The sequence below is a fragment of the Martes martes genome (genome assembly GCF_963455335.1).
Source record: "Martes martes genome assembly, chromosome: 14".
NCBI lineage: Eukaryota > Metazoa > Chordata > Mammalia > Carnivora > Mustelidae > Martes > Martes martes.
Window position 1 is genome coordinate 6845344 of NC_137902.1, and position 15204 is coordinate 6860547.

The window sequence follows — 15204 nt, forward strand, 5'->3', positions numbered from 1 at the left end:
GGGATGAGGGGAGCTGGGGCTCCCCCAGAGGAGGAAGTGTGATTCCCGGACCAAGGAGAGGCTCTTCTAGCTGGGCTGAGTGGGTGGCCGCGTCCCATGACCCCCTGTGGGATGTGATCTGGCTGCCTGCCCTTTATTAGGAAAGGGAAAGGGTTTGAGATTCTAATAATCCCAAGATCCTGGATGAAGCCGCTGGTGTGGTGGGGCAGGGGCAGCTGGCCAGGAGGCTGGGCTGAGAGGCCGCAGCTGGGGGCCCTCTCGGGCCACCTGGATTGGGGGTGAGGGGTGGCGGGAAGCAGGAGTCCGTCTTGAAGCCCGATCGCATTTCACCGTATTCCTCCTGCCCTTGCTGGCCTTTGCCGGGCGGGTCACGAGTGGCCTTCTACTGGGTGCTCTGGAGTTGAGTTCAGTTTGAGTCTCTGCTTTTGCTGCCATGGACTATGGCACGAGGCTCCGAGCCTCCGTCTCCGGGTCCGTGAGTCGGGAGTCCTGACAGTGACCCGACGGAGAGGCTGCCGGAATAGAGTACGTGATGGGTGTGAGAGTTGCAGCTGTGTGGGGCTGGCCAGCGGGGGCTGCCTAGATCCTGTGGACCCACAGCAAGTAGAAAACAACGTGCTTGTGGCTTTCAGATGCTTGTGTTTGTTCCTGCTGCTGACATGCGTTCAAAATCTGATCTCGTTTCGTGCTTAAAATCATACCAGTGAAGGTCTTAAATGCTTTTTATGTGCCTTTCTTTTTGGAACCAAACTTCACTGTCCACGCACAAGAAAAAAACAGACACAAACGAACTCCTGTAATCTTGGGGCCACGGCCAGGAAGTTTCTGTCAGGCGCTCAGAATTCAGTTAATCGTGTGTTGATTCCCACACGTTAGGCTCCAGGAGGAACACAGTGAGAAGCGGCCACTTCCTTGTCCGCACGGAGCTCCCAGGCTGGAGAGATGGCTTCGCTTGTTTGTTTGTTTGTTTGTTTGTTTGTTTGTTTTAAGGAAGCTCTTAGACTTCGGGGTTCCTTTTTGTAAAAACAGCTCTGAATTTGTTAACTGTCCGAGGTAAAAATGTCATTTCCAAAGACCAGTCCAGTCTTTGTATGGTGGTTTGTAGTCGACAGTTGTGTTCAGATGTGTTCTAAGGACAGCCTACCAACCACTACCAACCACGACCCCTGTTTCTGGATGGACAAGATGAAGGGTGAGGAAGGCTACCCAGACGCTCTCAGAAGAGCTGCCTCTGTGTGTGTCTCTGCTTTCCCCCGTCTCCTGCTCACTGCACTCTGGCGCTGTGGACGGTGCTCGTGGAGTCACTGCTGAGGTTTAAGGCACACGGGATTCGGACACCGCGTAGAGGGTGGGCGGGCAGCTGAGTGGGGCCCTGGGGGAGTCTGGGCCCGTCTGGGCCTGTATCCCATCTGTATCCTCAGACACTTCCTGCACTGGGGACCCTGCCGAGATGGATCGAGAGGCAGGAGCCTGCCTCTGGCCAAGAGGTTGAAGAGAAATCTGTGCGGCGTCTTTTGACGGCTGGCCCACCCGCTGAACACACATTTGCACATGCCAGGCACCTGCTATCAGATTGAGCCATTTGGGCGGGATCCAGGGGGCTAGAGCTCCTCCACTGGCTTCCCTCACAGTCCAGGGAGCTGTATGTGGGCACCGTGCCCAGGGCTGAATTCAGACCCGCCCGCCGTAAGGGGACCCTTTGAACGGAGTCATCCGTTCTGATTTTTCTCTTGGGGTATCTGTCACTTGCTGAAAAGAGTTCGCTCTCTGGGGCTGTCATTCAAAGCGTCAATTTTGTGCCGTACCATTAGAATTTTCAGAGTGTTTGCTGATTTGCGTTTATTGAAACTAAATTCATTAGGATGATGTGAAAATAGCGCTCGACTGTTTACCAGATCGGATCCTTGTTTTTGATGTTTCCGTACATCATCTGTTCTCACTCGAATGTTGCAGAATTGGTTGATAAAGTGTTATGCAGATGAAAATCCATATTTTAGTGGAGTGTGTTTTTTTTTTAATTCAAATGAGTTTATAAGAATATTCTATCCAAGGTGCTTGATTTGCCATTTGAAGTGGAGCCTGTATGGGTGTGAGGATACTGGAGGGCTGGAGGGTGGCTTGGTCTGGGAGAGTTGGCCGACGGGCTGGGTCTCGACACAGGTGCAGGTGCTAAGTCAGGCTGGTTGGAACCTCCCCCCCCAACCTGGGTAAGTTCTGGCAGGTCACCCAACCCAGCACGGGGGCTGGGGCCCCCAGTCTATGAGATGGTGATGTCTGTCCTCCTTCCTGCGTTGTTGGAAGACTTCACAGAAACAACATTGTTACTCCCTTGGTGTTCACTGTTCTAACATCTTCGGGATTGAACAGTCACGAAATGGATTGTGTCCTTAGTTGAATGGACGGTATCTTTTCTTTTCTTTTCTTTTTTCCTTTCCTAGTAGTTTATGAAATAATGCTGGGTATCAGGTTCGATGGTATCTTAGACTTGATGAACATGAAAGCATTTCGCAAACTTGAAAGTGTTAGGGTTGGGCCTTTTCCAATAAAACTTAGAACTTTTTAAGTCGATCAGTGAAAGTCAAGCTGCGACCAGATTTCCACTTCGATGCTGTGGTTGCGTGGCCCCAGGAAAATGGGAGAGATGCGTTTCTAGAGTGGGCATCTCTTTTCAGGTCTGGTCCCATGGTCCAATAACCTTGGATTCTTGTGTTCAGAGAACCAGAGGCCTGTATTGCTTCCCAAATAAGCCTGTCCTGAGGCCAACTTAGCAGGCGTGTGTGGAGGAGATGACCAGATGTCCACTGGAGTCCCACCCTTCCCTTCGCTGGTGGGGACTCTAGGCTGGGGTGGCTGCCCGGCAGCCACCTGGGCATCTCCCTGAAGGCCCAGGACCATTCCTGCCAGTGGAGTCCTGGTCCAAATAGGTGTCCCTTCCCGGCAGAAGAAATTCAGAAACAGTGTGCTTTACCCACTTTTTCTGTTTCCGCCTTGACTGTCTCGCAGATTGCCTAGCATCTTGAGTCCCTGAACGGACCTGTGAAGAGCTGCCGGTGGTCAGGAACACTGGTCCTTGGGTGATACGGAAATAAGCTCGTGTTGTGCTGAGCAGACCCTCCGATCTGGGTTCGTGGAAGCAGTGTGAATGTAACTGATACCCTAGTTCAGGAAGTTGATGACCTTGATAGTTCATCCAAGCCAACCCTGCGTCACACTCTGCCTCAGTGAGAAGGTGGCTCCTTCTCCCGATCGTAGCCACCTCGTGTCCATTGACGGGCTTTGTCCTGGAGAGTCCCGTCTCCCACCCCATCTTGTTTGCTGTTGGGGTGGGGGGGCCCTCCTGCTAGGCTGTGAGTCCCTGAGGATGGGCATCCTTGCAAGGCTCCCTGCCTCACACCTGCCAAATGCCAGCCACCCCTGTGCTGTGGGATGCAGCCAGGTGGCCCTGAGAGTGGATGGTCAGTGTTTGGAGAGTTCTGAATGAAGTCTCCGGTGGTAAAACTAGCGGGGTCGTGGTATGGAGTGGCAGCCATGAAAAGGTGCCTCTCTGACAGCTTCTGCTTCTGGGAATGGAATCCACTGGGGGCCCATCTGGAGCGCGGCTTGGCATTCAGAGCCTCGGCTCCCACGGGCTGCCCCCAGTAGGGGGCCTAGCATGGAGGTGATGCCAGGCCGCCTTCTGCCCTTCCCTCGGTCCGCCCGTCCTTCCTCCCGTCCGTCCTTCTTTCCTTTTTTAAAAGATGTATTCATTTGAGATGGGGGTTGGGGGACAATCTCAAGCAGAGTTCCTGCTGAGGCTGGAGCCTAAACGGGCCTCGGTCAAGATCATGACCTGAGCCGAAATGACCAGTTGGACACCTAGCTGACTGAGGCCCCTAGGCCTTTCCTGTAAGACCGGGAGCCTACCAGCTCTGCCTGACCGGTCCCCTCCGGCCTTGAGCTGCACAACCGGTGGAGGTTTCTCCCACCTGGACTCCTTCCTTTCCCGTGTCCTCTGCAGGAGCTCGACCCGAATCTCCCTCTGACTCCCTTCCCCAGGAAGTCTTGCATAGCTCATCTGTCTGGCCTTGTTTTTGGAGGACCCACACTCAACACACATCAGACTTTATAAAGTAGGTCAGAGGGATAGTGCCCAGGAATTTCTTCTAGTTTGGGCAGCAAGCCATGCTTCCTCTCCCAGTGCAGCTTGCCTGACTCAAAATGCGGGGCCTGTGCTCGGGGATTCCAGGCGAGGCCCAAGTCCAAGCACGGGTTCCATCAGGGTTCGGCTCCTTGCCCTTGCTTCACTGTTCCCGCCTCTCACGCGTGCTTTTATTGTCCTTTGCCCGCCGTCCGGGTGAAGCATCTGGAACGAGAGTGCAGGGGCTAGCCTTTGGAGGGTCCACGCGCCCTGTTTCACTCAGGAACTCACGTGCATTTTCTAGGCTTAATCCTTTAAAAGCCTCTTGCGTGATACAAGAGGCTGGTATGTCCAGCCCATGTGTGACCTGTCCTGGGGACACACCTTGAGACGGAGGAGTCCCGACTTTGACAGGACATGGCCCTTCCGACAGCTGGGTTAGCGGGTTGCATTCCAAATGGGCCCTGGTCATCACTTGGCTCCTGGGGAGCTATTTATGCCCACAAGGCTGTGCCGCCCCCGAAGAGGCTTGCAGAAGGGACCCCAAAACCCTGCCGGCTGCTCTTGGGGTTCCCCTTGCCTGCCTGGAGCCACAAGAACCCGCACTGCAGGGGCACGCCCTTGACCCTGTACTCAGACAGTGGCTCTTTTCCCGGACGGGGGCTTCCGGGTTTACCAGCCCGCACGGGCGCACAGTCCGAAGCAAGTTCCCGGCCTCGCCTCCTGGGACTCAGAAGTCTGCTCGTGGACTGCATGGACGACTGCGTGATGTTATGTGGTTCCCACACTTGAATTGGGTGGACGTTCTACCTGGGCTGCCCGGGTTCCTGCTCTTGATAGGGAAATGGCCCCTGAGACGTTCCTGTGGGCCTCATTCCAGAGACAGGACTTCCGTGGACACACCTGCGCGAAGGACACACCTGCGCCAAAGGCTCCCCTTTCGTGAGCGCGCGTGCCCACGCCCACCTGAGGGCTCAGGCGCGCTCCTGCCCTCTGCCTGGCGGCCTGGCTTTTCCTTGGCAGCATTTCTTGGCTGCGTTTCCAGATCCTGCTCACCTTCATCCCAGTCCCTCGGCGTGCGCCTCCGTACCTGACAGGGACCTGCTTGTGGTTCCTCTTTGTTTTATCTTTGAGGTGAAACTTTGGGAAGGTGTTGGGTGGGCATGTGGTAAAACGAAATGCATATAGATCCCAAGGGTGCTGATCGCTTCATTGGCAAATGCACACACCTGTGCCCTTTCAAGATCCAGAACGTGGTGTTGCTCCAGAAGTTTCCCTCCTGGCCGTTCCCAGGCAGTCCGCACTCCCGTCTCTCTGATCACCTCAGGCAACTCCAACCACCCCCATGATTGATTTTGCTTGTTTGTGAAACCAATACTATGTAACACACAGATGATTCGTGTATATCATACTACATGTACCTTTTTTGCAAAAGCCTTTTCTACATCAACATAGTATTTTTGAGCTACTTGAATGATTCATCTGGGGCAGTCACCTGCCCCTTCTTAGTGGCTGAGTGGGATTCCCTGGTGGGAATCCGCCACCCTGTTTGCCCATTTACCCGTTTATGGATATTTGGGCTGTTTCCAGCTTTGGGCTATTCTGACTAAAGCTGCTATGGGTCATTCTTGCACATGTCTTTTTATGGACCTACATTTTCATTTCTCTTGGGTAAACTCTTGGAAATGGAATTACTGGTCACAGAATAGGTATATTGTTTAGTTTTCTAAAGCAGTTATGAAATTTTATAATGCTACCCATCATGTAGGGAAATGGAGCTGTTTTTTAAGCCATTTAACAGAAGGCCAGCCTTCTGCTGGAGGCCGGTGCAGTAGGTGGGGAGCATCCTCCTCGCCCTTGGCCCCTCCATTAACAAGATAGATGCAGAGTCTGCCCCATTTGCACCGCTTGGGGTGGGCTGTGGAGTTCACTGCTCTGGAGAAAGTAGCCATGCCGTCTGTGTTTAGAGGGGGCTGGCTTGTCTTGGCTTTCCCTGGATATTCAGAATGATCATTGATGGCCCCCCTTGTGCTCTCCCTTGCTTTGTGGTCTCCCCTCCCTGCCAGATGGCCGTGTTCTTCAATGAAGCGTGAGGGTCAAGGTCTTTAGTTCCTGGTTCTTAACATCTGTGCCTACCTGTTTGCATTTCTGGATTCCCACACTTGATTTCTGGAGCCCACTGATAAATCGCGTAGTAGCACATGCATTTTTAGTTATTTTCAGTGTGAAGATACTGGTTAAGGTGGTGTTCTGGACCCCTCCATGGAGATCCGCTCCCCTGTGAGCCGAGCACTGCAAAACCCAGCAGTCTGTGTGTGTTGGCTTCACTGGCCTCGGGGAAGCTTCTTCAAGTTTCCCTGGGACCAGTACGTTTGAAGACCTGGTTTATAATAAAGGGCTACTAATGTGTCCTTGAGTGGATTCCATTTACTTATTTATATCCTACCCGTTTCGAGAAGGTACTTTGAGGACTCACGAAAATAGGCTGCTGTAAGAGGGGATGAAATTGGGAAGGATCAGAGTTGATAAAAAATGCAAATACAACAACCATAAATTTCAGGACAGTTGGCCATGAACAGCTCTCTGAGTTTAGGGAGAAAACTTGTGCCCTTGAGCTGATCACAAAGAGAAATGCTCTGGTACAGGGGTGGAGAGTTACCATCAACCAAAGTCTGGTAGCACATGTCAGGCTGCAGCTTGTGCCTGGGTCCACTGGAAAATCACAAGCATGTTGAGGGACAATTTAGAGGAAGCCGTTCTGTGAGGAGCCCTCGTTCTAAGGTGGTCATTTGATTTGTAATGGAATTTAAAATGCTTCAAGGACAAGGCCAGTTGATATCAACCAGTTGAATTGGATGAGGTCATGCTCTCTTCCAAAAACTCTTTCTGCTGGGCTCTTGATAGATGTTTTAGAGATGATGGTTAGGAGTTTTAACTTCCTGCCCCGGAACTGGCATATAGGGGTGACGCTGGGATTACTCGCCGATCTGTCAGACAGAGAGATGGACAAATGTAGAAGCTGGCCTGGTTAGAATCCGGAACTCCCAAGTGGTCGGGCGATGGTGGGGGTGAGCTGAGTTTGAGGGGCAGGTGGACAGGTGTGAGGTGCATGCGAGCTCCTGGGGGAGACTGGCCCAAGGAAATGGACTTGGGAGCATCCAAATGGGAGTTCAGACAGAGGGGCCACTCTCCTTCCAGCACCAGCATTCTGTTCTTGTTCCTTGTTTGAACTCCTTAAAGGCAAGGTTAGGTTTCATTTATCTTCAAATCTGGCTCTCTTAATGGTACCTGCTGCTCAGTTGGTATAGGATCGGGGTACATAGGGTAGAATTATGTATGTCGGGGCGGGGGATGGGTGTCTACCAGCCAGGGAGCTAGATGGCAGCTGAGAAAGGGCTGTTAGCTTTGACTATCAGGAGTCCACACCAGCTTTTTTTAATGTATATGTTAATATATATTTATATATATATATAGTGTGTGTGTGTGTGTGTGTGAGTGAGTGAGTGAGAGAGAGAGAGTAAATTTATGGCAGTGGGGGAGATGATAGGAAGGAAAGCTTGGCAGCAAGGCTCATAAAGGATTAGGGTTAGTGAAGCCCCAGAGAAGACTGGGGGGAACTCGGCTGATCACTTCTGTGGGCAAGGCCTGGGGAGATGGGAGTGTGAGTGTTGTTAACTGGGAAGGCTCCTCTGAGGAGGAGGCTAGGGGAGCAGGAACCATGCAGAAGGGCCAGTGTGGCCAAAAGGTACAAAAACATTTAACTGCAAGACCGCCCCACTGAGCATTTCAGCCCATCCGTGTTTTCCATCTTCCCTGTTGGTGTCATGGGTCAGGTTGAAGAGTCTGGCCTCATGGGTGGTGTTTCTTGGCTCTTTCCTCTCCGCCGTGGGGCTGGAGTTTGCTGCCCCATGAAGGGAACTTTACCTGAGTCCAAAGAAAAGGAGAAATCCCTTTTGCAGTGACTCTTCCTCTTCCACACTCTGATTTCTGTCAAGCACTGGTCACTTGAGGATTGGGGATTGGCTTTAATGTTCATGATCACCTATTTTTAAGTGGAACTAAAACTTGAGTTAGCGAAAAAAAAAAGAAAGAAAAGAAAAAGAACTTGAGTTAAAAGGTCTTGGTGTGTCTGGGCGGCATTCCTCTCCCATACCTGTGAGAAGATGCTTTCTCAGGGGCAAGGTGCCTTGCCACACAGTTGGACAAGGCAGAAGGGTGCCCACAGGAAGGATTCCAAACTACAGCCTGGGTTTCGGCCGTGGTTGTCAAGTGTGTTCCGGTCACCCTGGTCCTCTCCTCCCCCTGCTGTACTGCAGTCTGTTTGGAAGGCCCCCCTGGCTTCTTGCTTACCACGCCCCCACCTCCTTACCACCCCCCCACCCCCCCACCCCCCGCCCCGTCCCCAGCAGCTTTCCTTTCCCAGGAAGGAGGCACCTGTTGAGGTGTTGGGCTGGGCTGTCTTCTGATTGGTTTTCTGTTTGGCTTTCAAACCCTCTACCTTGATGCCTTTTTTTTTTTTTTTGGTAGGATTTTATTTATTATTTGGACAGAGACAGAGTAAGAGAGGGAACACAAGCATGGGGAGTAGGAGAGGGAGAATAGGCTTCCTGCAGAGCAGGGAGCCCAGTGTGGGCTCGATCCCAGGACCTTGGGATCATAACCTGAGCTGAAGGCAGACGCCTGACAACTGAGCCACCCAGGGGCCTCTCCCTGGGTGCTTCCTATCCTCTTCCAGCTTTGGCTGTGCGGGCTTGACTTGCCCATGCCTCCTCATATTTGGTTGACCTACCAAGAGTGTCCGAGAGTTCTCTGCACTTTTTGCTGTCATCCCTGCTGGCTGCAAGATTATTTGGGTGTCGGGGCTCAGCAGGGGGCATTTGCATCCCCTTTGGACTCTTGGTATGCGACATGCTCGTTACCCATGCTTAACTGACTCGAAGTCATTATTCCTTTTCTTTCTGAGCTTCTCGCTCTTTGCCAGGGACTGGGGAAACAGGGGTGAACCAGGCTTCATTTTACTTACGTTCCAGTGGAGATGCTGCTCACACTTGCTTTTTACAAAAATGACACTTGCTACCTTACTAAAATAACGGAGACACGGGCCACGCTTGTCCCTTCAGAGTTCCGCAGTTGATCTTAACAAGGTGTACAGTCTTTAACTTGAGGAGAGGAGGGCTCGAGTAGAATGCTTGTCTGTATCACTAACGTTTCAGAAGAAAGCTATATCTGTGCTCTATGTTTAAATATAGCACGGTGTTTGCTACTGAGTTGGAGAATAAGCAATTGGATATGTAGGTCATTGACTTGGGAGAATGAGTTCGGGGTTTTCTTTGCATCTGATTTAACACTGTCTTACAGTTGGGCTGTTGATGCCGTGCCAAAATTGGGTAACACAGAGTTCAGCGGCATATCTGGGAGGGAAACTAGGAATCACAGGAAGATACCTTTGCCCCCTTAAGGCTTTAGGGGCGTGACTTGGTGCTGGGCCCTGTGGTTTGCAACCAGCCACGGGGCACTAACCGGAGTAGTATGGGGAGGGAAGTGGGCAGGGTGGGGGAGACAGGCCAGGGCCGGAGCAAGGCCATCAGGAACAGGGGCACAGAGGAAAACTTAATCAGGATAAATGCCAGCGGTGTGTTTTAATACGTGCTTGATTCGGAACACACTGCTTGGAATTGCATATTTAAAAGGAAACTGCCATCCCCTTTCGAAGGTATGTGACATTTAAGAGATCTGTAGCCGAAGGTAGGTTTGACAGCTTCGAATTATATTTGAAAGAGTTTTTCTTTTAAGAACGAAAATGATTGCTTCTATTTTAAATGTCATCACAAAGACATAAACACGTTTAATCAAATTATATATTTAATTTGCGTAGAACGTGATTTTTATTTTCACGGAGGAGTTGCTGGTTATTTCCTCAGCAGCGTTGAAGCTGGGCAGTGTTGGGCGATTTGAAAACATTCAGCTTTTTGAGTAAGTGGCTATTTAAGGGTTTCTAGAGGCAGAAAAAAAATAGCATTATTATTGAAATCCTTCTCCACTGTACGCTGTATCTAATGGTACATTTTGGGGAGAGGGAGATGTTTTTGTTACTTTCTCCGGGAGACATTAAGGATAAACTCCCATTGAAAGAATTGAAAAAAACTATAGCCCTGAAGACAGTAAAGGCAGAAACAGTAAAGACGCTCCCATAATTTGCTTCCTTGGGTTCTTTGAATCAGCAGGGAGTTACCGGCAAGCGGGAGGAGTGAGTATGCCAGCTCTCCTTAAAAGGGAGGCGACAGGGGATCTTGGGGGACAGACAGAATGCCACAAAAGACCTTTAAGTTGATACAGTGTGATCAGGTTTCGTCCTAGAAGACTGCTGGAAAAGCAGGAATGTCGCTGTGGGTCCACTCAGACAGGTGGCTCGGCTGACCCCAGTGATCTGCTGGGACACTTCAGCTCCAGAACTTTCTTTGAGTGAGCTGGGTGTTGGAAAGTGGCCAGCCCAGTGTACACCCGAGTGTATCAGCCAGGGACGGTCTTGGCCTGTTCCAACCTGCTGGCTGTAGTTTCGATTCAGCCAGGCTGGGTCAGTGAGGCCTGGATTTAGTTCCCTGCCAGGGTGCCCACTCACCAGCACAGACCAGCTCCCAGGGCTGATTTTTCTCTCCTGTCCTTTCCCGGGCTGCTGGGCCGGGTTGGGCACCCTCTGTCACATGTGACCTAGGGAGTGCCAGGCCTTCACAGCAGCTGGGAGAGAGAAACCAGTGAGTTTTGCCTGTTCCCAGGAAAGAACTCACATAGCAAGGCATCTTTGCGGACTGCAGTGGAGAAGTTCAGGGTTCAGGGGCTGGAACCTCTGGCTCCTGAGAGGCAGGCTAGCTCGTGGGCCCTAGACAGTGTGTAAGTCCCGTTCCCAGCGTTGGCTCCTCGTGGCTCCTTTTTGTAAACAGGGCAGTCCACAAAAGAAAGGACTTACCCTATCTATGGTCAATTTGAGCCCCACTAAACAAAACAAAACCAAAAAACCAGGACAAACCTGGTTATTTTTTTAATTAAACTTATTTTGAAGTAATCCTCGAATCCCATGTAGTTGTAATAATACCCTATCTAGTCGGGAATTCCCCAGTGGTAACATCTCGCAAAATAATAGTAACATTTAACACAACCAGGAAATTGATACCAATGGATCCCCAGATAGCCTGTAGATTTCCCCAGTGCTCACGTGTTTGTTTGGGGGTGGGTTTACTTCTGTGTCGTCATCCACAAAGTGTGGGGTCCAGCGTTGCCCCTCTGTGGTCAAGGTACAGAACAGTGCTGGGGCACCTGGGTGGCTCAGTCATTAAGCGTCTGCCTTCGGCTCAGGTCATGATCTTAGGGTCCTGGGATCGAGCCCCCACGTCGGGCTCCCTGCTGAGTGGGGTGTCTGCTTTTCCCTCTCCCTCTCCCACTGCTTGTGCTCCCTCTCCATCTCTCACTCTGCCAAATAAATGAATTTCTTAAAAAAGAAAAAAAAAAATTCAGAACAGTTCCATGGCCCCAAGGATCTCCCTTGTTTGTCCACTTACAGCCATACCCTGTTCCGGTGGCCAAGACCTGGCTTGCTCAGAGAACATTCTAGGATTGGAGTGTCCTGCTGTCTTCCCAGTCCCTCACCCTGAGAACCACAAATCTGTTTTTTCATCTAATTTTGTCACGTGAGGATGTTACATACATGGAGTCAGAGAATATGTGGCTTTTGGGGATTGAATTTTTTCATGGCTTGATTCCCTTGGAGGTTCATTCAAGTTCTTTCATGTGTCACTGGTGTGCTCTCTTTTATTGATGAGGAATATTCTGTCCCAAAGATTTCTGACCCAGTCTTAGACTAGAAGTGGGTAAGAAGAAACCCATTGTGGGGACTTGAGTGCTGAAGCCCCTTCCCATCTCCTCTCCACCCAGTTGCTTGATGTCAAGAGGAACTGGGCATCATCGGCCCCCGCGCCCCCCGCCGCTCTGTGACTGGCCACGCGCTGACGCGTGAGTCACTTCTGCCACATTGCCTTGGCTGGATCGGGTAACCCCAGAAGGAGCTGCCATCCCCCTGGGAGTTTTGTTCATCTGTGTTGAGTGCCTTTGCATCGTGCTCATTGACCGCAGGATGTGAATACACCCAACCTGGGGTCTTGGATCATGGAATATTGAGGTTTTCTTTCCTTAGCAGTCGCATGGTGACAATAGCAACATGTGGGGTGCAGACTTGATGCACAAAGGAAGGGAAGGCAGCATCCGTGGGGCTTTGGGAGTCCATGCAGGCCCCCCGGGTGGCTTTGGGAGTCCACGTGAGCCCCCCTGGGTGGCTTTGGTGTGCTTTCATGACTACTGTAAACGCACACGTCCTGGGAACCTAATTCCAGAGGGACCCTGAGCGGCCATCCCTCCAGGAAGCCCAGGTGTGCGGTGTTGTGCACGCACAGGTATGTGTGTTTATTTACCCGGTCATCTTGTGAGAGAGGACTGCCCTGAGCAGTTACTGGCCTTGTGACCATCCGTGCTAAAAGGTTGTCTGTACTTTCAGAATTAATGAAACATAGCTGAGTAACGAGGTTTGTGTGGAAGGGAGTTGGGGATTCCCAGGGTTATTTACCTGATGTGTATGAATCAGTAGGTGATACTTACATGCTCCTTAGGGGCTCCTCTGTTCCTTTTCCTAGATGAGGCTGTTGGGGCGGCCTTGCTGCTGGTTGTAGGTCGATCCTGCACCTGGGAGGCACCTGCGCTGAAAAAAACCCCACCTGGCTCTTGGGATGGGGTCCTGCAGTTGGGGGAGGGGCCCCTGGGCTGGGCTGGGTTGGCATTTGGTTTTTCTCTCCTGACCCTGGATTCCTCTGGAGTAAGAGGGTCTGGCATCTGTATCAGGGATCATGCGGCTGGGTGGCCTGAGCAGGGGTCACAGGTGAAGACGCTGGCTGGTCTGTTTCGGGGCTTTTGTGTTCTGACGGTGTGTCGGGCGGGGAGTGGAAAGGACCAGGGCAAGCTGCGTTTTGCCGTGGTCTCTGGTGGGCCAGGTGATCTGGGTCTCGGTTTTTTCTTCGAGAAGATCTCCTCTGACTCTGATTTATTCTTTTCTTTTTTTTTTTTTTTTTAAGATTTTATTTATTTATTAGAGAGAGAGAGAGAATGAGAGAGAGCATGAGAGGGGAGAGGTCAGAGGAAGAAGCAGACTCCCCCGCCAAACAGGGAGCCCCATGCGGGGCTCGATCCCGGTGGGACTGCAGGATCATGACCTGAGCTGAAGGCAGTCGCTTAACCCACTGAGCCACCCAAACGCCCCTAATTTATTCTTAAAACTAGGGGCGCCTGGGTGGCTCAGTGGGTTAAGCCTCTGCTTTCGGCTCAGGTCATGATCTCAGGGTCCTGGGATCGAGCCCTGCATCGGGCTCTCTGCTCAGCGGGGAGCCTGCTTCCTCCTCTCTCTCTGCCTGCCTCTCTGCTTACTCGTGATCTCTGTCTCTCAAATGAATAAATAAATTCTTTAAAAAAAAAAAAAAAGAAAAAAAGAAAAAACAAAACTAAAGCTTGTTGCCTCTAAAGGAAGTACACTCTGGATGCCGGAGTCAGTCCTCAGTTGGACCTCCGATGCCTCGCTCATGTCTGTATTGCGGAGTTTCCCCACGTGCAGTTCTCTGCCCCGCGCCCGACCTCGTATGTGGATTTAAAGTCTCCCCTCTGTTGCAGGTACCACAGCTGCTCCATTTGATGGCAGCGATGTTCTTCATTTTACACTTAAATCCTCTCTGAACCTTGAGGTTTGGGTTTGAATAAATTTGCTTTGAAATAAAAACGGAACTCAATTTCCTGCGGGCTTTTTTTTTTTTCTTCTTTCTTTCCTTCTAGGACTTTGGATTCTTGAATTTACACAGTTGTGTCAGTAAAGAAAGTATCTGTTAAATGATAGGGCTTCGTGGTGTGCCCTGAAGCCAGCTCTGAGCTGGCTGTGTCCTCACCCGCTGTGTCCCAGGAATCCCCACAAACGAGGAACCGATGGTCACCCCCTGGGCTCAGCGGAGGAGGGCGTCCTGAGGACGAGCAACTTTTCCAGGACCACACACAAGCCTCCTTCCAAGGCTCTTGACTGTGGGATGGAGTCCCAGTTCTCCAACATAAAAATCGGATTGTGTCCGTGCTGGCACGGCCGTGATTGGCTTCTGTAGTATATAGAGTGGTTGGGGTGAGGGCACAAGGTGGGGAGAGCAGGGGTTACCCGTCCGCCTGAATTTTACCCAGCTTCGCTGCCCTGCTCTGATTTCCACGTGGAGCCAGTGGATGGATCGTGTGGATGTTGAAAGCCAATCGCTCTTCGTGTAAGTCATTCTTCAGGGGTTGAGGACTCTGCTCTCTGTCCCGTAGTACTTGGCGGTGCTCGTTCCTCTGCAGTCTGATCCATGGCCAAGAACTTGGCCAAGCCTGCTGAGAAGTCTGCTCGGTTCTCTGCCGCTAGTGCTGTGTCGTTCTCCAGCAGCCCAGGGATGCATGGGGTGGCAAGCCCCCCATCGGGGCCCAGGGATCCCCCACTGCTGGTGTCCCCCCCAATTCTTCCAGGCGGCTGGGCCACTGGAATTCAAACTAGGCATCAGCGTCTGCCAGAGGGTCACCCTGTTACAGATTGAACTTGCTCAAGGACGTGGCGGATACCTTACTTGCTTCAAAACCCACCTAGGGAGTTGGCTGCAGTGACCTGGGGACTCCCCTTTTGTCCTCCCAGCTTCAGCTTCCTTCCTCCTGACGGAAGTGCCCACAGCGTCTTCACTGTGCATTTTCCAGATTGTAGGAAGTCTGCTCTTCGTAGGGCATGGAGAAATATAGGCGAGTATGAAGAAAATGAAATGATTTTCATGATCTAAAAGACTTACATTTAAAAAACCATCTTTAGGGACGCCTGGGTGGCTCAGTTGGTTAAGCAGCTGCCTTCGGCTCAGGTCATGATCCCAGCGTCCTGGGATCGAGTCCCACATCGGGCTCCTTGCTCGGCAGGGAGCCTGCTTCTCCCTCTGCCTGCCACTCTGTCTGCTTGTGCTCACTCTCGCTCCTCTCTCTCTCTCTCTCTCTCTCTGACAAATAAA

The 15204-nt window shown here is 51.5% G+C and overlaps 1 protein-coding gene across 4 annotated transcripts in view; it reads left to right on the forward strand.

Annotated features, from left to right (window-relative positions):
* The window catches only part of CTBP2 (C-terminal binding protein 2), a gene marked incomplete at its 5' end in the record, with an annotated part of 155531 nt that overhangs the window by 25009 nt on the left and 115318 nt on the right, over positions 1-15204 (forward strand). The window contains one exon of one of the 4 annotated variants that reach the window (XM_080822755.1): positions 9644-9830. The exons of the other annotated variants lie outside the window; for them this stretch is intronic. Of the gene's footprint in view, positions 1-9643; positions 9831-15204 lie in introns of those variants that run through there. 4 annotated transcript variants of the gene reach the window in all.